We start from the raw sequence: 24,848 nt of genomic DNA, 5'->3' as shown, positions 1-24,848 counted from the left end.
ATTAATAAAATGTATATATATTGAACATTTACCGGATTCTTTGTCTAATCTTAATTGGTGCAGAACTCAATGGTAGAGGGATATGAGTGGCCCCTCCAAAAGCCCTAACATATTCTGAAATTCTGCACAAAATCTCACACAATTTAGGATCTATGTGGTGTGTGCGTGGTAGCAGGGATGCATCTCTGTAGGACAGGCTTCCAGAGCACCTGAATAAATGCATATTTACATTGCACCAACTTTGACACATGAGACAAGAAGCAGAATTGGGTGGGAGAGGTCCATGTAGTCACTTTGGGCCCCATGACATAAGAAAACATGAGTGTGTTTAGACGTTCTGCTTGCTGCTTTATATACATTACCTCGTTTATTCCCCCACAAGACCCCTACCAGGAAGATACACTAATTATCTCAGTTTAATAGAAAGGGGAAGTAAAACTTAGAAAGGAGGCTGGCTGTAGATTGCATAGGTCTGTAAGAACTGAAGCCGGTGTGAAAGACCATACCTGCCTGATTCCAAAGCTCACGTTCTCAACTATAGCCCTGCTCTGAACAGACCTTCTCTTACAAACCAGATAGGGTCGCTGGGACTCACAGAGGGCAGCCTCCTTCCTCTGGAAAGCTCTGTTTATGGCCACTTTACACAATCTGGCGAAAATTGAAATGCCCTGTTGCAAAACTGTGGAAATCCTGGTGCTTCATAGAAGACCAAAATATTGCTGAATTAATGGTCACAATGCTGGGCATTTTTGAGATTAAGTTGGAGAATCTGTTGCCCAAAACCAGAACAGATCATAGCCTCAGGTTCCCAAGTCTGAGCCTTGCATCTCCTCAGTGTCTAACCGATAAAAATGAATCCTGCCCGGAAGCCCCCCTTTCGAATGGCAGGTCTGCTGGAGCAGCCGCTTCGGATAGTAATGCATTCAGAATTCATGCACGTGACTGTCACCAGCTGAACGAAGACATGTGTAAAGTGGTTCATGCTGGAGACAGGAATCAAATGCCAACACACAAAATGAGGGAATAACAACAAGGTCGGGGGGCACCAGGGAAGGATTCTGTGTTGAATCAGTCAACAGCAAGCAGCTAGAGCAGAAAGCAAATATTAAATCAGGTTCTATTAAAACATGAAAGAAAATCAGTACTGTACCATATAAAGCCCATTAGGCCTGAACTAAAGCACAGCGTTCATGCACGCTTGTGACAGGGCAGAATTCATGAAGCATTTTTACTGAAGTCTTGCAAACAGCATTCAAGAATTCCCCACCCATCTGCCCAGGAATAAACATCTATCTCTTTTCAAATAATCACATAGCTAGTGCTGGGAAGGTAGTCAGTACTGTCCCACGTAGGCTCTTACAGGGCTGGGCCAACCTTGCCCCATAGTGCACAATTCATTACCATCCACATTGGTCACTGCCTGTCTTAGATATGTCTGTTTGCTTCTGACTGAAGGGACACAGACCATAAGCTCTCAGCAGTCAACGCCACTCTTGTTAGTCTCACTTTTATAGCAGAGAGCCTACACTCACCCACGGGCCCCTGTTTCTCATCTCAAAATAAAGACATTCACTGAGTGCTTGCTTTATACTAGGTGTGGGGTGAATCTTTTTATCTCAATGCATCCTTGGGACATCCTAGGCTATCACTCAGAAGGCAGCCTTGGGTGAAGGGGGAAGCAGGCACTGACCAAGAGAGTGACCATCCATCCCTCTCACCCATTGAGACTTTCCTCGTTCAATTATCTCCTCTTTCCTTTGAGCTTTGGCTACACTCTCCCCACTGACTCCAGCTTCTCAATGTAAACTCATACAAGTCTTTGCCATTTTCAAACCAAAACATCATCACCTGGCATCTCTCTAAACTGCACACCCTCTCTTCTTTACTCTTGGCTGAGCCAAGCTTTTCCAAACAAGATCCTACACTTACTGTCTTTCTTCTCTCCCTGCTCAGCCAACTGAAGCCTGGTTACTTCCCCACTTCTCTGCTATGACTGCTTTTTCTTTGGCTTTCTATGTGACAAATCCATGGAACACAATTCAATCCTTACCTTCCTTAAAATCGCTGTAGTCACCAGTCAGGCTCTGGGAGCCACATGTTCTGCATCCCCTAACATAGGGACTATTAGCACAATCTGTCCATCTTCCACTACTTTTCCTTAGATATGTCCCTTCCTCTCATCCCCATGGCCTCAGAATTCTTGGCCTTATCATTTTTCCTACCCTACTGCAAAAGCCTCCTAATTCATTCTCCAACATTGCTTCTGCATCTCTCTGATACAGTCTCTTCTGCCAGAGTGTGAGTTCTAAATTGCACATGGAGTCATAGCGTTCCGCACAATTCCCCCCCTGCTTCCTGATTATCCAAAATGCTTGCCCTCCTTTCCATGCCATTCAAGTCCCCGTGGGATCTTGCTGTTCTTGATCTCATCCCTGGCAGTTGACCTTCACCCCTCGTATTCTGGCTAGTAGAAATGTTCCCGAAATTTCCTGTGCACACTAAACTCTCTTCTTACCTCTGAGCCTCAACACAATGTTCTTCCCTCTGTCTCAAGTTCTTTTCCCTCTGTATCAACTTGATGAACTCCTGCCTACTCTTCAAGGTCTAGCACCCATTCCACTAGGACCCTTTCCTGAGGTCCAGCAGTCATGCTCTCCCCATCTGGGCTTCCATAGCTCATTTCCAGGTGCCTAAGTGAGGCTCCATCACTGCATTGTGATAGTCTCCTTCTCTTTGTCATCCTCACCACACTGTAGCCTCCTGGTAGGCAGGGGCTGCTGTCTGGTCTGTTTCTGTGATTCCTATCCCCAGACAGCACTTTGCCCTCCAACCTGGTTTTCTACCTTTGCTCAGTGTGCATAGAAAAAGGTTCCCCACATATGCCCCTCTCCAGCATAAGACAGGATGCCCTGCTGTAGGTGGATGGAGGGGCTTTGGAGAGGCCTTGAAGCAGCAGCAGTAATCAGTTGTGACCCACTGCTTGTTACTCTAAGAGGCAGAGGCTTTGGTGAGGCAAAGGTGGCAAATGAAGAGCTGGATGGAGAATTTTGCCCAGTCTCTGATCTAGTGGCCTCCCTGAGAGCTAGGAAGACCCACCCTGGTCGATGCTGCTCCATGTCTGTTCATTTGCTCCCAGCTGCTCAGGAGGAACAGGAGGAAATGCAGTGAGTTTCCTCCCAACCCCCAACTCCCTTTCCAAGGGAAGGGATTTTTCATGTTGATTAGGAAAAGTCTTTATATAAAGCAGCCACTGCCCCCTTCCCATTCATGTGTGCTTTTCAGAACAAATGCATCTGTGGGGCATGAATAGGGGCTTGTGAGGGTCATGGTTGTTGAGTACAGGAGTACATAAATCTGGAATCCTTTCCTTCCAAGGAGCAGAAACAGACATTAAGGGCCTTCCCTGGAGAATGGGCTCAGAGGGTTAGGAGAGCCAGACATGCCCTGCAGTGTATCATTCCCCTGCCTCCTTGAGGGCAGGGGTGCGTCTTGTTCCTCCCACAAAGCAAGTGCCAGTGCATATTTCTGGAGGTGACCAGAATCTGGGCCACAAAAAAATGACCATTCATTATTTACTCATTCACTCATTTACTCCCTTAACAAATACTCCCGGCATTCTTTTCAGCACTTGAGAGGCAGAAAAACCAAGATGGGCAAGCTTCTTCTCTTATGGAGCTTATATTCCAGTGAGAGAAAACTAATAGACTAGAAGGAAACAGAGAAATAAATGAAATTATTTTAAATAAGAATAAGTGTTATGAAGAAAAAGCACCAGGGCTCAGATGGCCTCCTAACGATGCTGGGCTCTGTCTCTTATTCCCATGAGGCCCGCTCCAGGGCTGGCAAACCAGGGTCTCATGTCTGGGTGGTTAAAATGATGATGGCCCCAGATGTCTGTGCTGTAGCATCCTGATGAGATGGGCATATTCCTGCAGGTAGACTGCTCAGTCTCCCTCATGCCTAAATGAAAGTCTGACCAGGGTAGATTTGCCCCCTGCATAAATCTCCCTGGAGGAAGGTGCTAAGCCACTTCCCTACCCATCCAGGCACTGCCTCCTTGGCTTGGAGCCCTACTCTTGCAGGGAGTATTCATCCAGAATCTGGGTCCCCAGCAACATCTCTAGGAAGGAGGCCAATTGAGACCACTAAACAAAAACATTACAAGGGGAAGCAGAGAGGGAAGCCAGAACAGCGAAAGAAAATCTGCCATCTCCTTCAGCAAAAGCCCTCGATGAATGCAGTGGCAGGGCTCAGCACCGTGGTCTCCCCGTCTGAGCTCCCTGCTCTTCCTCATTTTTCTTAATTACATACAGACAGGCTTTTTGAAGCCTCTCTGATCTGTTACCAGGGTTACTTCTGATGAATGCATTCTGTTTAAAGGGCTAAGGAAATTCAGTCCTTTTAAAGGGTGGGAGAAGTGTTGAGCTGTGATTTTCTGTTTGGGTGAGGAGGGAGTGTGGTGGGTCATGAGTTATGAAGATGGGTCTCCAATGTCCTCCAGGATGTGCCTGAGAGGTTGGCTCAGACTGCATGGAGGATGGTTGTCACTGGGATCAGAAAGGGTTAAACAGGATCCTTCTAGACCCACAGGGCCAGCCCAAGTGTTGTCATATTAAGATAGAATCTCCTGCTTCTTAATGTGATTTGGGCCAGATAATTTCTTAAAGAATGGTGAGACAGGGTGTGTGGGAGGGAGTGGGTGATTTTATTTGAAGGCATTAAACTGGAAATAAGAGCACTCCTGAGTAATCAAAGGGAAAATCTGCTGAAGACAGGTAGGCCCCCAAAGCCAATTCTTTTATCAGGAATTTAGTAGTAAATTTCAGGCTGGTATAAGGTGCCAAGCAGGCAGGGTATAGCTCATTGTGCATTGCTGAAGCCAGGGTCTGTGTCCTGGGATCCATCCCCATTGGGTGCTGGTGAAGGTTGCAACCATAGTGGTTGTCCACAAGGTTGGAACTATAACCTGAGAGAAACGCTCCCCTGGAAAACCCCACCTTCAGGCTGGGATCATGCTCCTCTGCATCAGGCCAGAGGTGGGGCCCTCCCTACTCTGTGCATGACCACTTAGAGAATCTGATAAAACAAAGCTTTTCCCCCAGAAAAGTGAACATGTGTTGGAACACATGAGTTTTCAGACTCCGAGTGGATTCTTAGTCCCCTGAAACCAACTGATGAACCTCCTAAGTGTTCACGGTGACCAGGTTAAAATATATTCTCTAGTTGGTTGACCTTGAGAAAGTGAACTTCTAAGTCTCAGTCTCCTTATCTGAAAAATGGTAAGTCAGAGAATTTAATGAGATGACATGCCTAAAGAGTTTAGCTGTAGCTGGTCCACAGAGAAACTGAGTAACATCTCAGGCTATTAGTAGTAGTAGTATTTGTATTGTCATTATTGGATTATCTGGAACCTTCACCTGCTCATGTAATTAAGACTGACCTAATTCAGCCACCCTTTCTTGAGCAGAGACCCCTCATTCAGAATTATGCTAAAGACTGTGAAAGCCATGAGGTCGTGGAATCTATGTTGGGGAAACCTGACGTAGGAGTCCATACCTAAGGAGTACTGGAAACTGTGAACACACACAGTAAAGGATCAAAGTGATACAGATGCAAAGGGTTACAGATGTTTGGGAAAAGACATGACCAGTGCAAATCAATAGATTCAGAGATGATCTCTGGCACCTGTCCAAAGAAACACCTTGGAGTCTGCCTGCCACAATCTGCACCTTCCAGGCCACATAGCCCCAGCAAGCACTTCTACCAAGGGGTAGAACCTTAACCTTGAGCATGGGGCTGTGTTTCTAGAATAGGTCCAGTTCTTATTAGGTACTGGGCTTGTGGCTTCTGTCCACACCTGTGTCTCTGCTTCCTGGCCTCCCTAGCGGTAGCCTGACTTTAACTTGGTATCTGGTATTCATTGTCCTCCCCTGACCTATGGGAAAATAAACTTTTCCTTTACTCCCACAGCAAACTGTGCCCCCTTTTCATTCTCCCTTTAGGTGAAAGAATTGCAGTGGGGTCCGGGAATGAGCCAGGAAGGACACTTGATACTCAAGACTCCTAGGTATTATCAGGAGAGCAACAAATGTAATGTTCTCCATGGCTGAGAAGATTCAAGATTGTAGTTTGGAAAAAGTACTTCAATATGAACTTCAATATTGAATATGTACTTCAATATCGACTTTAGCACTCTTCAATATGAAATGAAGGTGAAGAGGTGGTAGAGAGGGTGACCAGAAAATGATATCAAGCGTATGGATGGTGGGAGTGTGGTGTGAGTGGCTGGGAAGGTAGCATGGTCCAGAATTCACTTTTCAAAATAAGGATTCTACCAGAGTGTTTCTTTCTCTGTTGGTTATTGTGACACAGCTACTTAAATGAACCATGTCTGAGTGACTGGAAGGCTTCCTGGAGAAGGTAAAAGGATCTTTGAGATTTTATGGGGAAGTAGAATTCAAGAAACAGAAGCAGACAGGGAAATGGGGGCTGTAGAAGTTTGAAGAGGTCTTCTATGGGAGCAAAATATGCAGGGAACCAAGTCAGGCTGGTTATTATACCTAGCCCAAAGTATGGCACACAGGGCTAAAAGCAGGATAGGTTGGAGGATAACATAAGCCAAAAGAGGGAAAGTTTCAACTGTCAGCGATGTAGTACCATTATCAAATAAACATGAATTCAACTTCATATGCAGTGGTCTTTTCTTCTTGATAAATGGTTATTTGAAAACAATGCCAAAACAAAAGGAAACAACACCAAACCTTTATTCTTTCTAAGTGCCATTTGTGGCTATGATGCTCTCTAGCCTAAGTTCAGCTCTTACTCTCCTTCTCTTGCCCATCCTAAGTATGATAGTAATTCCTTTTCCATCATTCCCTCAACAGGAGCACATCAAACAAGAATGACCAGCGTCCTAGAGGAAAGGGCTGTGATGTGGTGCTGCATGTTGGTTCAGGACCTTGGAGAGTGACATAAGCCTGTGTGTTCCCTGTCCCTTTCACTGAGTTCTCTCGCCAACAGTGGGGGTGCTTCTAAAGATTCTATGTCAGGCATCATAATAAGACCCCGATAACAGAGGCCAGTGGTACAAGGGTTGCCCTGTTTTACCATGGGAAGGAGGTTATTGAGGCAATATGGGAAACCAGGAATAAGTTACCAGGGACCTGTGGAAAGTAGCGGCACCAAAATGGACAGACTAGTAAGTCATTTAAAGGATGCCAAAGACATCCCCCTCTCAATACCAGAAGCTTGGACGGGCTCAGGATCTTTAGAAAAAAATAGACCAAGAATTGTCTGCAGTCTGCTGACAATGAATATCAGACATATGGGACATTGTTTTGCTCCATATGGAATAAGTGGTGTCTGAAATTCTGAGGTGTCCCTCCAAGAGAGAGAATTGTGCTGAGGGTCCAAGGCAGCAGGGGCTGGCTAGAAGGTTGGTTGATGCCCGTCCCACCGCAAGCTCAGGCATCCTTTGAGGCTCCTCTCCTCAAAGTACAGGATATCTCTCTGGGTCAAGGGGGAGAGGGCATTAAAGTTCAGGAAAATCATGTTGGTTTACTTTTTCTAACAGCCATGTGAGCACAACCTTATCAGAGAAAATTTTATACTACCTTTGAAATCAGTTTTAAATGAACCCCAGCAGCAAATTACTAAGGATGGGAAGTCACAGATCTTCAGACACAGACAGAACTGAGTTGAATTCTGGATTTTGGCATAACCTGTCTAAACCTCAGCGTACTCACTGGTAAAATCTGCATGATGATCACAGCAACCTGTAGAAGTGTTGTAATGGACTACCAAATGAGCAGTGTAAGTGAAGGGTTAGAACAGTGCCTGTCACTTAGGATGGCTTCTCTATTGGCAGCTGTAATTTTTAACTCATTGTTATATGGTAATGATGAATGTGAAGACAATGTCGCAGGCACTGCCCTCATGGAGTATATTGTCTAGTGAAGGAGTCAGGTAACATTTCAATAAGTAGATAAATGAATAGTATCAGCAGTAACATGGCTTTGGTGATACACAGAGAAGGAGGAGGGGAGACAGCATGCCAGCGTGGTGTGGGGAGCTCTCTCAGAGCAGAGGCCATCTGGACAGAGACCTGAGTGTGATGAGACAGAAGCAATGCAAATATCTAGAGGGAGTGTTCCCCAGCCCAAAGTACTGGCATGTGCAAAGGCCCTGAGGTGGGAATATACTTGGTTCCTTCTTTGAGGAAGATCAAGGAAGCAGCATGGTGGACATATAATAATCAAAAAGGAGAGGGGTCATAACAAAGATTAGAAAGGTAGTGGGGGAGGCAGACTCATAAGTCCTGGTTTCAGCCTGCCAGGAATTTTACTGTAACTGAGGTTTTACTGTAAAGAGGGCTCTGAGCAAGAAATGGCATGCTTAGACTTATGCTGCCTTGGGGAGGACAGGCTAGAAGAGGATAAAGGTGGAAGAAGGCAGAGCAATCAGGAGGCCACAGCAGTCATCTAGGGGAGAGGTGATGGTGGCTTGGGCCAGAGTGACATCAGCAGAGGAGATGAGAAGAGGCAGATTCTGAATACTTTGTAACATCTCTAAATAGCACAGACAGTCTTTTTACAGATACTATATCACTATTTTCTCTCGAAAACTCTATGAGGCATTATTATCCCCATCTTAAAAATAAGAAAACAAAGGCCCAGAGTGGCAGAATGTCTTGTCTCTGGTCACACAGTCACTAGCGGAGGCATATTTGTCACACAGATGTGCATGCCCAGCACTGGTGCTGGGCATGGTGCTTGCCTTCTAAGTGACCAAAAGGGCTCCCTGTCCCATTGCCTTCCTGTGGACCTGGCTCTGACTTGATGAAACTTGTTCATATCACTGCCTAAATAACCAGTTTTGGGTCCTTTCCCTGGAGCAGATTTCTACCTGACCTTGAATTGTCTTTGGAACCAAGAAAGATAAATTGAACTTTTGGATACTACATGCATCTGAAAGAGGAGTAGAGGTCAACATGGAAATTTGAATTTTCTTTTATTGATAAATACTGTATGCAAAGTACTGTCTTAGGTATCTTGTGGATTACTTAATGTAATCTTATCTTTCCAACACTCTTTGAAGTAGGAACTACTGTCTACTGTTTATTTATGAGAAAACTCTAGCTCAGAGTATAAAGAAACTTGCCCAACTCATGCACTGGTGGAACCAAGACTTGAGTGCAGGGCTGGCAGGTTCCAAATCTCATCCTTAACAACTCTTCCACCTGGGGTAGAGGCACCTAATGGTGTACAGCACAGCTGTGATGCAAAGCATTTTCTGGGGGCTGGGGGAAGATTTCATGGAGGCAGGAAGAAGCTCCTGTCCCTGAGGCATCTCAGCAGCTTCCCTGAGGCAACAGAACAACCATGATTCCAGGACTATGCTAAGCGAGTCTGCACGTGTTGCTCATTAGGGTCTTGGAAACACTGGGCCTGTACTCAGGCAATTTTCCTAATCATAACAGTTAGTAATAAGAAGAAATGATTAGTCAAAACAAGGAGGGACCCTGCTGAGAGGGATTTCAGAAGCATCAAAGAGCCTAGTGTTACACATTTCACCAAAACCAATGTTTGTAGAAAGTACTTCTTGTTTCTCCTGCTTCAATGGAGCCAATTGTCTGGGAGAAAGAAAGTAGGTTATACATTCTGGGAAAAGAGACAGCCCCTCTACCTAGCCTGAGCTCAAGTCTGAGAGTCTAAGTTTCCTTGGGGCTGCAGAAGCCCTTAGAGGATGGCTGAGGACCCTGGATCCTGGGAGGCAGTGCACCTCAGTAGGGAGGTATTTGTGACCAGTCTCAGGTTACTGTCCATGTGGGAGAGGGATAGAAGGTTGAATCTTCTAGCTGTGGCCCAAGGTGAGGCCAAAGAGAGGAAAGCTACAATATGCTCCTACCCCTGAAAATCCCCTGGAAATGCTCCAAATCAAGAACTATAGGTCATGTCATAAAAACATGGCCTTCAAGATCCCTTTCGTACCCCTGAAATGCAGCTTCAAAAGCTTTCTACAGTGAGGAAAGATGCACTGGACTCAAAGAAAAAAACCGGGGCTGAGTCTTAGCCTTGCCAAAGTGTGACCTTAAGCAGTCACTTATCTTCTCTCAGCCTAATCATTCACTGATCCTTGACAGATCAATCCATCTGTGTTTACTGAGACCCTCCTGTGTGCTGTGCTGTGTATGTGGGGTTATGAAAAGTTCACTGATGTCTACCCTGAGAAGCTGAAGGTCTGCAAAGGAGACTGGCACCTGTGCAACAGCTACACAAACCACTGACTGACAAAGCTAGCGGAGATCTCGCCCCCTGAGCCTGGAGACGGCCAGGCATTGTGCTATGGGAACTTGGAGGGAACACTGCCCTCTTTATGGGAGAATCAAAAGGCATAACAGAGGTTAAAGCATTCCGTGATCCTTAGTGTACTTTATATGCATAAGGGACTGCCTGGTATAGTTACCCAGGAGTCCCTTTCCATCTCTTCACTTTCTGGAAGGGAAACAGGGAGCAAGTGCACACCTGTACAATTAAAAAAAAAAAAAGACTTCGTGCAGAACACTTGACCTGAAGGCCCTGTGAAGCAGGAAAAACATCTCCCTGCCTAGGGCCCCTGAGACCCCCAAGCAGACCTCCTGTATAGGTTCTCCCAGGCCTTCAGGTAGGGTCCTTGTGCCAAGCCCTGCTCACAGCACCTCTGACCTAGTCAGTCTCAGAGAAAGAATCCCCAGAGCACTTCCTGCTGAAAGATCACTACACTAGGCCACGTACTGCCAGGACAGGCTCCAAGGCATTTGCTGTCACTGGAGGCAACAGTCCAAGCAAGCCGGTGAGAGTCTTCTTGAAGTGAAAAGACATTGAGACACACTTCAGTTTTTGGCACAACAGAGGAATAGGTCTTACTGGACAGAACTTGTACAGAGTTCCTTGTTCTGGACATTATTTCTAATTGATGCACTCAGGCCCTGAACCACCCAAAACTACTGGTTTGAGTTAGCATATCTTGATGCAGCCCGGAGCTCAGTAATTCTCTCCATGCAGATGCAAGTGTGGAGACTCAGATCTGGATAGGAATTTGCTATGCATCTAGAGATCTGGCCAAAGTCCATTGGGCATGGAGGTCACATACGATGAAAGCCTTGCAGGTGAAGGATCTCAGCTCCTCGCAAGCTACTCTCAGGAGTGCAGAACCTGGCTAGTTCCATACAACACATACCTTACTGAACTTTTGGATACTAGGCACTGATGAGGGAAGGGTTAGGGACTTCTAAAGTGCTTCTTTTATAAGAAGACAACCATCTGGACCATACTTGGGGAGTCCCTGCTTCATGCAGGTAGGATGGAACCTCTGGGCTACTCTATGGTCAGAAGTCCTATCTCCCCACCATTCCTGAGAGATAGGGATGCCCTTGGAGGAGTCCTGCATCTCCACAGTCCATCAAAAATGATTAAGGGCCCCCTTCCTAGATGACAGAATATTTTTCTAGTTGTTATAACTTTCCATCTTTTTCTAGAGACTGCAGCTCAGACTGGCATCAAGATAACAGCTGGGAAGTGACTATGGGTTAAATATTCATGGATTACTCATTCCATTTTCCTTGGGAATACACAGAAGACTCTTCCAGGCACTGGCTTATGCAGCTGTAAAAGAGACACGTGCTGCCTCTCTCCAGGTATCCAGAAAAGGCCCTGGTTCCTGAGACAACAATTCAAGGTCAAGAGAACAAAAAAGAAATTGAAAAAGGTAAGTATACTTTCCAGGGTGTTATAGGTCCCCCAAGAGAAAGTCCTGATTCTGACATTTTATAGACACAGTAATTCATGGCATGCAATGAAACCTTGGTGGTCAGTGTGTCTCTGGTAACGAACACCCCCTACAGTCCCTCCCTGTTGGCCAGCCTCTGTTAGATGCCCACTAACAGAAGATGCCCAGTGGAGGAAAGCTCACTACTCCCATCATTACAGTGTAATCTATTAATAATCATAACCTGTTTGAAAATATAATGAAAAAGTATTTATTCACGATAGCCACAAAACCATAAAATACCTAGGATTAAATCTCACAAGACCTCTATGAAGATGACTACAAAACTTTACTGAAGAATGTGAAAGAAGACTTGAATACCTCATGCCTGGACGGAATAAAGAATACCATAAAGAAGAGAATCATCCCCAAAGTAATCTATATATCCAATGCAATTCCACCCCTGATTAAACAGGATTGTTTAATGAAATTTGTTAAGCTGGTTGTAAGATTCATCTTGACGAAAAAAAATGTTTAAGAATGGGATAGCCATTTTTGAGAAGGAATAATAAACAGAGACTTAGTTCACCAGTCATTGAGACATATCAGAAAGCTACCATCTTTAGAACAGTTTAGAACTGGTGCCAGAACAGACAGAACCACCAATGAGAAAGAATAAAGACAAACATACACAAACAGTTAGCATATAACAAAAGAAACATCTCACCAAAATGTGGACAATTCAGGTGGAGTTCTTGGGATGTTATTTTTAATAAGATAAAAAAGAATACTGATATCACATCCTATGCAAAATAAAGTTCCAGATGGAAGAAAGAATTAAACATAAACACCATACAGAGAATTAAAAGAAAGCACCAATGCCAATCTTGGTGGCTCATGCACATAATTCCAGCACTTTGGGAGGCCGAGACAGGGGGATCACTTGAGTCCACGGGTTTGAGACTGGTCTGGCCAACATGGCAAAACCCCGCCTCTACTAAAAATACAAAAATTAGCCAGGCATGGTGGTGCGTACTTGTAGCCCAGCTACTCAGGAGGCTGAGGTGGGAGAATTGCTTGAACCTGGGAGGCAGAAGTTGAAAAAAAAAAAAAAAAGAAAAGAAAAAAGAAAGAAAGTATAATATAGAGTGTTTTCATGCCTTAGAGTGGGAAGGACATACATAAAATGTAGTCAAAAGCTCAAGACACCAATCTCCAAACCAGAAAGAAAAAGATGGTCAGATTTGAGTTCAAAAATTTAAAACCTCAATATGACAGAACAAGTATCCACAGAGTTAAAAATAAGTGGAGGGCTGGAGGGCAGGATGTCACATATAATTAATTGTCATCTAGAAATCAATTTTTAAATATAGAAAATGGCAAGGGTTATAAACAGACAATTCCCAGAAGACAAAATAAATTGGTCAATAAACATATAAAAAATACACACTCATTTATAATCAGAGAAATACTAATCAAAATGGCTAGAAGGTCAGCCAACTTGGCAAAAAATAAAAGTCTTGATAACATTATCAGGCCAGTGTGTAGAGAAGCCTGAGGCACACTGCTGTGAGGAGTGTATACTGGCCAACGCCTCTGGAAAAGCACTTTGTAATATTGATTGGTTCTAAGTGCATGCACCCCGTAGCCCAGCAATTCTATTTCTAGGTGAATTTCCTCTACAAATATAGGGATATGCATTTTTGTGGTAGTATTATTGTTTATGTTAATGAAACACTGAATGGGCCCAAACACCCACCCATGGGGAACTGCATAGTTGGTAGGGGTTTCTCGGGCCTCCCTGTCCAATTCTGTTCTCTTCTCAAGTCTCACAGAAGACACCTTTCCCAGCCACCTTGCATGGAGCACACATAACTAGTTCTAATCAACAAAATGTGATCCTTCCTCATCTTACCTGGGATTCTATGAATTTGGTGCCAGGTCATATCAGAGGCAATAGTCCTCCTCTTTCCTGAGGGAAGTAGACTAGCACCGAGGGTGAAGAGCTGGAGACCTGAACCTTGTCAGGCCTGGAAGGAAATATGGGCTTTGCTGCTCACTAAGGTGGAAACTTGGGCAAGTCATTTAGCCCTTCTGGGCCTCAATTCCTTCATCTATAAATTGGAACTAGTTGTAGTACTTGTCTTATAATCTCTGAGGTTAATTGAGAAAAACCATGTCAGAGGCTTAGCAGAGGGCTTAAACTGCAGCAACACTTTAATAAATGCCAGTTATTAGTATTAGGGGTATGCACGTGTGTTCTTATTCCAATCAGCTATCACTGCATAGTGGAGCACCATGGCACACAGCACGGTAATGGTGTATGGTCTCTGTCTCCAAATCCTTGGTGCTTCACAGTCTGACCTGTGCAGACAGCTGTGGGTGTGGACATGGCTAACCTCATAGAGCCTCATGCAGACCCTGTCCCTGGGCGTGGGCACAAAGCCTGCCTTTCACTTAAAGGGAGAGCCAATTCTCACCTGGTGCTCAATTCCTCTTTGCTGGCCGGCAGATGACAATCTCTTTGTGAGAACTGAGTAGCTTTCCATTATTGCTCACGGAGTACTGGCAGGGCAGGGCAGTGACTATGGGTTCTCACTGACCATTGCCCCCCACCCCACCCCAGCCCCCACCTTCTGGGCACCTCTGTCCCAGAAGAGCCAGCCTGCACCTGGCTTCATCTCACTACACAACTGTCATGCAGGTTCACTCCAACTGCACAACGGAGCACCCTTCATTGCCATTTCCAAGGTAAGCCTGGAAGAGTAAACCTCTGAGGTGACTCAGAAGAGCTGCTTAAAAGGCCACCTTGGGCATCTCCTGCAAGTCTAAGCCACAGCCAAGGAGGGGCCAGCACACCATTCTGATTAGTACCATTGCCATAACCTACTAGTCTCCAGAATGGGGAGGGGGGACAGATTGACCTTAGTGTTCAACTAGCCTCTAGTTATCTATCCTTCAGCCTCTTGAAGACAAGCCACCCTTCTTGATGTGGCTTCAGAGCCAGAACACTTTTTATTTAATGGGGTGGAGGCAGTCTCTGGCACAGGGTGGAGGGAATCATAAGCCTTCTGTAGGTTGACTTCAGACTGCAGCCTGCTCTGGGTCTTCAAAATCATCAGTGATTATTTATAGATTGGAAAGTCCAGATTTTAAGCCCACAGCCAATCCCATATCATAGCAGTTCTCAGGTGTCTGGCTCAGACTTGGCATTTTCCAGCCAATTGTGGGGAAAGCTTCTCAGAAAAAGCAAACACACAGTTTCAAAATAAATCACTACAAAATGCTGGCTTTCACATCCTATGGCACATATAATCCAGAAAGCATGGACTTGCTCATACTGACTATAAGACCCATTCCTGTCTACTTTGCCTAACTTCATATATTATTCAGAAACCCTCTTGGCAGGTATCACCAGAACCTTTTTGTACACTTCCAGTTATAGAGAGATCACTAGGCAGGCAGCCTCTGCTCTTTGTGGATATCATTCAGAATCTACCTTTATGCCAAGTGGAAAGTGGCTTCCCTCTAAATACCTGATGACAGTCAAAGACATTGGGATCCCTGTCACACCTAAGTGAAGCTATCAGTGATGTGTGGGGGTTTCTGGCTTTAGCGTCCATGCGACATCCACATGTATTACCAAACCAGGGAATCTGGAAAGTCACAGTCCTGGTTTGGGAAAGGTTGGCTGGTACCAGATTTCCAACATGGCAGCTGGAGACTTGGAGAATGAAGAAGAGTATAGGTGGTCTCCAGGAAATGTCAGGAAATATACTGGTCCTTGGAGAGGGGAGAAGCCTGCAAGCTCAGATGTAGGGACAGACTTTGAGAAGCATACTGATGAAAGGTGAGTGTACAGCCAAGGGCCCACCCAGTGTAATGGGATTCAGAGTAGATTCTGAACCTGACTTTGGGACAAAGTGAGTGGTCAGCAACAGGGGGTGCAGTGGATCAACACAGGTTCCAGGACTGACCAGCAGTGGTGACTCTGAAAAGTGACCACCAAAAGGACACTGGCAAGAGGTCTAGGAATGAGCCACAGCTCAGATCCCACTGTGAAATTTGGGCTTGGTTTCTGGCCATATGAAATCAGGATCCGGTGCTCATGGATGGGAGATGGGAGACAAAGGGGACCAAAAGGCCATCTGGGGACCACCTGTGAGAAGCAAGGGATCAACATGGTAGCACAGGTCGCACACAGATTTGTAATCACATTGTGATGGGGTGGAGACAGGGGAGTGATGGAGTCAGAATTTAGCCAACCTAGGATGACTCTGCAGGAGATTTGATCTAAAAGCCTTTGCACCTATACTTTTAATGTTTTCTTTTATTCTTTTTCTTCTTTTTTTTTTCTCTTTGAGAGGGAGTCTCGCTCTGTTGCCCAGGCTGGAGTGCAGTGGCACGATCTCAGCTCACTGCAACCTCCTCCTGCTGGATTCCAGTGATTATCCTGCCTCAGCCTCCTGAGTAGCTGGGTCTACAGGTGTGTGCTACCATGTCCAGCTAATTTTTCTATTTTTAGTAGAGATGGGGTTTCACCATGTTGGCCAGGATGGTCTCAATCTCTTGACCTCGTGATCCACCTGCCTCGGCCTCCTAAAGTGCTGGGATTACAGGCGTGAGCCACTGCACCTGGCCATGTTTTCTTATTTTTAATTGCATACCTTAGAGACTCAAAACCCACTTCTTAAACATTATTCATAAAAACCCAAAGAAAGACAACAATTTATTGAGCGCTGTGCATGTGTCTAACACTGAGTTAGGCATTTTACATACCATTCACAATGGACACAATAATAAACAATATCCTCATTCTGGGGGACATAAAATAGAGATAAAATCAGGTAAGTTGGGTAACCTACCCAAGGCCACACTGTGAGGAAGGAGTGGAGCTGAGAGTCAACCCTGGTTTACCTGATTCCACAGTAGGACTCTTACCACTTGACTGCGTTGGACACACCTGCTCTGTAAGGTCATGAAGCAAATTAAAAAAAAAAAAAATCAAATCAGCATGTCAAAGAGCTTCCAGTCCAGTGAACAGGCATGATTCTGGTGCCAGAATAGCTCTGAATAGCTGAGAATGCTCAGGGTGTGCAAAGCAAGGTCTCCTCCCACCTGGGGAGGAGGTGAGAGGCTGGTAGAGAACAGAGGGTGCAGAGCTGCTCACTCCTGACTGTCTTCGCCTTAGAGGTGAACAATTAGAGCAGAGAATATTGAAGAAGCTGAGCTGTGGCAACCATTAAGTTCCAGCATCCATTCCAGTCCAGTTCTGCCTTGTACCAGAACCTATACATTTGACATCAAGACAATTGCCTGAAACCACAAAGGAGCATTCATGGCAAGACGGAACCCTAAAGTCATGGAGAGGACAGCTTTGTTCTGATTTTTAAAATAGAGAAGGGAGTAGATTACATGGATGCACTTCATCTTAATCCCTTCCTTCTGGAACTTCACAAGTAAATTGGTGCTTTGTAATCCTCAAGGAAAGACCAACAAGAAATTGTGTGTGTGTTCTCTATGGGTAAGTCAGGCCAGTCAATATTCTTTCTTTCTCTAAAAATGCATTAGCCTGCAAAGAAAAAGAGTATAGAGTATACAGTAAACCTAGATTTCCACAAGAGTAACTTCTAAAAGTATACAAATACTTGTATATTGAAGGAAGAAATGTTAACTAAATAATAGTGCCAGTGCTTGTATTTTAGCTGCTTTGAAAATTACATCAAAGTAGGGTAGACAACTCTGATAATAGTAATAAAATAAAATCGCTTACTTTTATTGAATTCTTCCTGTATGCCAAATATTGTTTTTATTTATTTATTTATTTATTTATTGAGACAGAATCTCACTCTGTCTCCCAGGTTGGAATGCAGTGGTGTGATCTCAGCTCACTGTAACCTCTGCCTCCCAGGTTCAAGCGATTCTTCTGCCTCAGCCTCCGAGTAGCTGGGGCTACAGGCACGTGTCACCACGCCTGGCTAATTTTTCTATTTTCTTTTTAGTAGAGACAGAGTTTCACCATATTGGCCAGGCTGGTCTCGAACTCCTGACCTCATGATTTGCCTGCCTCGGCCTCCCAAAGTGCTGGGATTACAGGCATGAGCCACTGTGCCCAGCCTAAATCGTATACTGCATTTAATTCCCATAATAGTGCAGTGAGGCAGATTCTAATATTGTCCCCATTTTATGGATTAGGAAATAGAAACAGAAAAGCTTTGTCACTTGTCCCATGTCACTGTTCAGTAGTAGAGCAGGACTTGAACCTGGGCACAGGCTCCAGAGCCCACAATCTTAGCAATTATGCTAACACTGATTATCTGAAAGATGATAAAAATCAGTATTTAAAATGATCTGTATGTGAAAGTGCACTGTGCCTAAATCCACAAGGCAGAATGTCTGAAATCATACTGATAAATGCACATAGGGGAGACCTAAACGGACAGCATTTCCTAGGAGACAAACAAAAGCACTGGCTGTTTAGTGGCTGCCACATCTGGTGGGAGCTCACAGTTTCACTGACTGCGACCAAAGTGAACACATGGTTGCAATCTCCCAATCACAAGGAAAATCCATGACTTTTCTACTGAACCTTGCTCTGGAGTGAGGATCACAAGTCTCATTCTGGCTGCCATATTTTGACAGCTTTATCGATAAATGTGAGAGATTCAGAAAAGGCCAGCCAGGAGCCTGGACGTATGGCAGAGGGGCAGGGGCGTGGGTCAGGAAATTTGGGCAACAGTTAAAGCAACAAGTGTTTAGCCTCAAGGAGATAATTTTAAAAAGATGAGAACATTGTTCTTAAGCATTAAAATCACCAGCCTGCTAAGCATTGGTCCTCCAGGACTGACCAATGGACAGGAGTGAGGAAGGAGTGCCCAGTCTGAAGTCCAGAAGGCCTCTCTCCCAGCAATGGGTTACTGCTGTTGGCAATGGAGTGATGCTGCCCCGCACAAGACATGAGCTGTCATCACAAATGCTCAGAAAAATAAAAGTGGCATGAACGCCTCTGCCTCTCTGGGTTACTGGAGGGAGAAGGCTAACATTGGGAAGATTTGGGGTGGCAGTGCTCAGAGTGTCAACAATCTGTGACTCCAAATGCTCTTATGAAATTCTGAAACAGATGTGTTAGCTAGTGTGCCTGGTTTTTAGCTTAAAACTTAGAGCTATACAATTCCTCAAAAAGGTTACACTCACTTGGGTCAAACAACTATGAAAAGAAATTGTAGATTACAGAAGTATGAAAGCACATTTACACAGGCAGCGCGGACCCTTCCTGATGTGGCAGTGACAGTTATAAACAGCTTCCGGTTTGCAGTCACACTCCCTCCTTTTGCATCCAGGTGTATAAACCATCTACTGTCCAGCATGGGGCAGGGGCCCAAATCTAGGCTTGTCCTCTGACTCTTATTGATCTTTGACCTTTGTCTGAAGTTCACCTCAAGGAGAACACAAACTACCTCCCTTTCAAAAACACAAATGTATTTTTTATAGGCAACATGGATTACACATCAGGGTAATATCAAACAGTCTCTTTACCTACCGAATAGAACACACAGGGCAACTTACACTAAAGCCCTGGTCAGCGATGGGTAGAGCTCAGCTGGAGCAAAGCAGCCTTCTTTTACTATTTTGCAAGCCCTAGATTAACCCAAGTAAACACTTGTAAAAAGGTCGACTTTTCAAAAGTATTTAAAATCACCCTCATTGTGTAGACATGGAGACAAGCAAGCAGTCCCCGATTTACGACACTAGATTCCTGTCTCATGTGGAGTGCTTATTGCCCTATTGGCCTGAAGAGCTCCTCCCTGCAGCAGCAGCCTCAGAGGTTTCCTCTTGGCCTGATTTCCTCCCAGGTGAGCTGGGGCCCATCACCCATTTACACTGGATACCCTCTGTATCCTCCCTCTGAATTCAGGGAAATGGTGTCCATCAGTCACTTTCCTTCTGTTTCAGTTTCTCCTTCAGCCCCCTCCCTGAGCTCACTCTAGCCACGTTGTGCTTCCTGGCTTCCATTCGCTTCTCTCCCCCATTACTGCTCCCAGCCCCAGATAACAATGTCCTTTGCAGGTCTTCACACTGCTCTGACCACTCAAGAGTGAAAATGGGCCAGGCGCAGTGTCTCACGCGTATAATCCCAGCACTTATGGAGGCTGAGGCGGGTGGATCATGAGATCAGTTCGAGACCAGCCTGACCAACATGGTGAAACCCCACCTCTACTAAAAATACAAAAATTAGCTGGGTGTGGTGGCAAGCGCCTGTAATCCCAGCTACTTGGGAGGCTGAGGAAGGAGAATCGCTTGAACCTGGGAGATAGAGGTTGCAGCAAGCTGAGATCACACCACTGCACTCCAGCCTGGGTGATACAGTAAGACTCTATCTCAAAAAAAAAAAAAAAAGAGTGAAAATGAAATAGAAACTGAGCCAGAACAGGTAGGGATTATTCTGAGAAATAGTGAGACCCTCCTTTGAACCACTCAAATAAACACAGATGCACTCACATTCACACTCACAACACACCCCATCCCTCCTCTCTCTCACATACATATTCACAGCCCCACTCCCTACAGCCTTCCAGTCTCGCACATAGGACATTGATGAGGAGGGGAAGGCCCTGTGGTTCCAGTCTGTGAGAATTCACCCAATGGCCTTTCTCCCCAGAAGTCATAAAGCAAAGGACAGAGGAACATGACCCAACTCTCAAGCAATGTTCCCAAACTTTCACAGCCTTCAGAGTTACTCCCAAGGCTTGTTAAAACTCTGATCACTGGGCTCCACCTCCAGAGTATCTCATTCAGTGGCTCTGGGGTGGGGCTGAGAATTTTTATTTTTAGTAAGTTCTTAGGTGACACAGAGGCTGCTTGTCCAGGGACTGCATTTTAAAACCGCTGACCTAAAGGAAACCATCAGTGGGGATCTTATTGAGCACGAAGCAGCAGATCCTGTGCCCAAGACCAGAGGGCTTATAAGCTGATGTCCTTACAGACCCACAATGCTCTATGGCCACCAAACCTGGCTGCAGAGGCCACTTGCAGAGGACATCCTTCTGTTCCTGTCACCCCAAGGCCATTTCTACCCTCTAAGCCCTATGCACTCTTCTCCATCCACCCGGCTTCCCTGGAAAGATCAGGGTCTAGGCCCTGGGAATGTCCCACTCCTGAGCAGTCTGTCCAAGGGACATGACCCTTATGCCACAGGGACACCACCTCCCACCCCCACCCCACCACTGCCCTGTCATGCCTGGGATAAAAGAGGGAAACAACTGCCAACACCTTAAAAATGAAACATGAACTTAAAGGACAGAAACCAGACTATGCAGAAATGGGACAGGGAAGAGCAGATTCTTATCCTTCTCTATGCAAGGTAGATTCACGAGTGAGAATAACAGCCAATCACCATCATTGCCACAATGGTTTGCAACATCATTCTCAGAGCTCCCAAATTTTAGCTGCCACTGAGGTCACGGCATTGGAGTCAGACAGACCTGAGTTTTCATCCCGGAGCTTCATTTGCTTTCTGGCTTTTAATTCTCACAACCTCCTAATTCGAGTTCCAGCATACCCAATTTTATCCAGGAGGAAGCTCATGTTCCAAAAGGCTAAGTAACTTGCCCCAGGTCTTACCGTCAGGAGACAAACTCAAAACCCCTGCCCTTGCCACTAATCTTCCCTGTCTCTCAGTGTCAGTCAGGAGGGAGGACAGGGATGGCCTCCAGGGGAACCTTGAAAGACTGGCAGGCACTGAGTCCCTCATCTAAGGGGTTGGTAGGTGGGCTCAGGGGACACAATGACCTCTGAAGCTCCTTTTTCATTCCATTTCAAATGATCAAAACTGCAGAGAGAAGTCCACTGCGTTTGAAGAAGAAATAAAAGAAACAATGCAAGCACTAGCTTGCCACTGTGATCCATCAAAATTTATTCCATGTGAGTGACAGAAAAGGGGTTTTTGTGGTCAGCAATGTAAAAAGGTAATTATTTTCACACCAATCCTTCTGTATAGTTTTTCACAGACAGCAATTTTATAAGGCATAATTATCTATTTTCACCTGCTTCATAAATTCCTCCTTTCCATTTCGTCCCCCAGTAAACTAGAAATTATTTAAAACAGAAGCCAAGCCCTGCATCGTGGTGCTGGGTTTCACATTGCTGTGCACCTCTGAGTGCGTTCCTGGCTGCCCCCCTGCCCAGCTGACCCCACCATGTCTCCCTTGCCATCTGGTCCTCCTGTGGAAGGACGTGTGTCTCAGTGTGAGGAGCTGCTAGGCCTCTGCTGCCTGGGAATGGAAAGCCAGTATTGTGAGCCATTGCTCTTGCCCAGCTTCTTGGCACCTCTCATCCAGGAGGAGCGAGCTCGCCAGCTTCTCAAAAGCTCTTCCTGTGCCTCCTTCCTTCTCCCACCGCACACCAGGTCGCAGGGTAGGGCAGTCACCTTCTCGTTTGTTTTCAGCAGGATCTTTAGGCCAAGATGACTGTGTGGTTTGGGACCATACCATGGATTCTGCTGTGATGCTCAGTGATGGCGTCAAGCCTGGGCTCCCCCTACAACATCACTTTTATTTTCAGATATCCAACATCCTCTCATGCTGGAAGCTTCAATATCTGCTGCAATCTTCACACTTTCCAAGGATGTAACCAAAGCAAGTTCTAACATCAATTGAGAGTTTACTATGAACCAGGCACTGTGCCAAGGACTCTACAATACTATTTGGCTGAATCCTCATAATAACTCAGAAAAGCATGCATTATTATGAAGTTGTGAGAATAAAATGACAGAATGTAAGAAAGCTAAGAATTTAGACCAAAGTCACAGAGAAGGCAAGAGACAGAATCAAGCTTCAAACTTTTGTCTCTGAAGTGCCAAAGCCCATCTTCTACCCACTACATGAAATCAAAGATTCTATGAGCTGTCCCAGAACCCACTCAAGACTGAGGCAGTTTGGGGATGCCAGAACTCAACAGGGAAACTGAGGGCCTCTGGGCAGTGCCTCAGTAAGCAGTACAGGGAGGAAGGCAGCAGTTTTTTCAGCGGAAGCACAGCAAGCCCAAAGCTCACAGCTGGTTCCTCAGTCCATAACCTTAGCAACCCCTCCCTGCTGGTGGGGCTGCACCATCCCTTTGTCCCCTCCCATTGTCTTTTCATATGACCCCTCCCCTTACTCTCAGTAGCCCTTCAGTAACTTCTCACTGAAGGTGAGCCCCACTGTTCAGGTAGTCTGGCTTTATTCAGGGAGTTTCATGAGCAGGGAGTGGTGGAGTCACTTGTCACCTGCCTCTAGCTATCCCCCAAGCTCCCACCTCATTCCATACATGACCTAGGTTTGAGCAAAGAGGCATCCTCTTGGATATGAGCAAGTACTGGGAAGATCCAGAGCTGCAGGCCTGGGTAGAGGTGAAGGGAGGAGAGAGAAGAAGGAAGAAGGGAGCTAGTCATCCAGAGACCAGCAGCAGTGATGTGACTGCAGACTCAAAACACAGAGCTCTCTAAGCCACCCTTCTCTGACGTCATCTGGAGCCCACACCAGCCCCTTTGACACTGTCTTGAGGTGCACCTGCATCTCTGCGCAGTCCACTGACAAAATTCAAGGACAAGGCTGGACACACAGGCATCTCAGAGGTCAAGGGGCGGGGTGTCCCTGGGTCTCCCAGTAGATTAAAAAGAAAACAAACAAATGCCTAAACAGGGCTCCAAAGGTACCATGCATTCCAAATGGTTACATGAAATAAATTTAACACTTGTAGCACTACAAAAATACAATGACTATATGTGTGCCAGCCCGAAGGGATCAACAGGATTCATTAAAAATATTAATTCTTAGTGCACTATGGGTTTTATGGCCTTGTCAAATGACACATTTTAAAGTTCTAAAACTCTTTATAAACTTTCCAATACTGCCAGTGAATGCGTGTGACTGCTGATATAATCCATTGAAAGTCAACAGCTGCACACTAAACCTGAGGCCCCTCCAGACTTCCAGACCTGGGCTCTTGATCTCTCCTGACACTTCCTCCCTCCCTCATGTCCACAGGACCTGAACACTATAGATGTCCACGGCCCTGTACATTTCAGACAGACAAAGCTCTCCTTCTTTACCTGGGTACCCATAGTGCCCAGTCAGGTTGTATTTGTCTCTCGATGGAATGGATGGAAGAGTGAATGTGCAAAGTGAACCAGCACCTGTGCCTTCTTCACCCCAACCAGTGTATCTCAGGCTGGGCTGGGCCCTTGCACTCCTGCCCTGCTCAACCCGCTGAACCAGCAGGAGCCCCAAGGCCACAGTACAGGGCTGTGCCTTGCCTCAACAACTCCAGATATGTTCCTTGTATCTGAAAAATTATTTACTGTGGTGATGTACAATGCCTTTATAAGAGAACAGATGGCACCTCCAATTAGAATGCCTTAAAAGGAAACCCTAATGAGATTATAAAAGCCAACAAATTGACTTTTTCATACAATACTTTCCTGGCACACAATAAATCAAATATCTAATGAGTTTCAATAAAATAATAGATTTATTTATACGTGTTTTGCCTAGCATGGCGTTGCACCTCAGCCCTGCCCTATGGGTCCCTTCAATGAGTGCTTGTCCCTGCATACCAAGGCAGAGAGCTGGACAGTACATCTATGAGCTTCTCTCAGGCCTGGCCACCACAGCCACATGTGGCTTTGATTCAGCGATTTCTGGTTTGACCCAAGCATGCTAAAGCCTGCTATATCTGGAGAGTAGAGGCATGCAAAGGGTGTGGTGGCTGTAGTCACACATATAGGCATGTCTAATAATCACCTCCATTCTGGGTAAGATGGGGACACTGTGGTGGGACTATAGGGGGTATATGTAACCCCAGAGCTAACTGGACCAGAGACAGGAGGAAGATGCCTATACGGTATGATTTATTAATAATTATTATTATTAAATTATTATCATTAGTTTAGAGATGGGAGTCTTGTTATGTCACCCACACTGGAATTGAACTCCTAAGCTAAAGTGATCACCCTTCTTCAGCCTCCCAAGTAGCAGGGACTACTGGTGCATGCCACCATGCCTGGTTCAGGTCTGATTTTAAGGAGGGTAGACTCAGGATATGAGTAGGTCCAGTGGAGTGAGGAT

At 45.5% G+C, this 24,848-nt stretch overlaps 1 protein-coding gene across 4 annotated transcripts in view; it reads right to left on the bottom strand.

The window, feature by feature from the left end:
* The window catches only part of EPHB1 (EPH receptor B1), a 451,907-nt gene that overhangs the window by 120,880 nt on the left and 306,179 nt on the right, over window positions 1-24,848 (bottom strand). The window lies entirely within an intron of this gene.

Source organism: Macaca fascicularis, chromosome 2 (assembly GCF_037993035.2).
Source record: "Macaca fascicularis isolate 582-1 chromosome 2, T2T-MFA8v1.1".
NCBI lineage: Eukaryota > Metazoa > Chordata > Mammalia > Primates > Cercopithecidae > Macaca > Macaca fascicularis.
The sequence above is the reverse complement of the archived record's forward strand: the minus strand, read 5'-3'. Positions and strand labels throughout refer to the sequence as shown.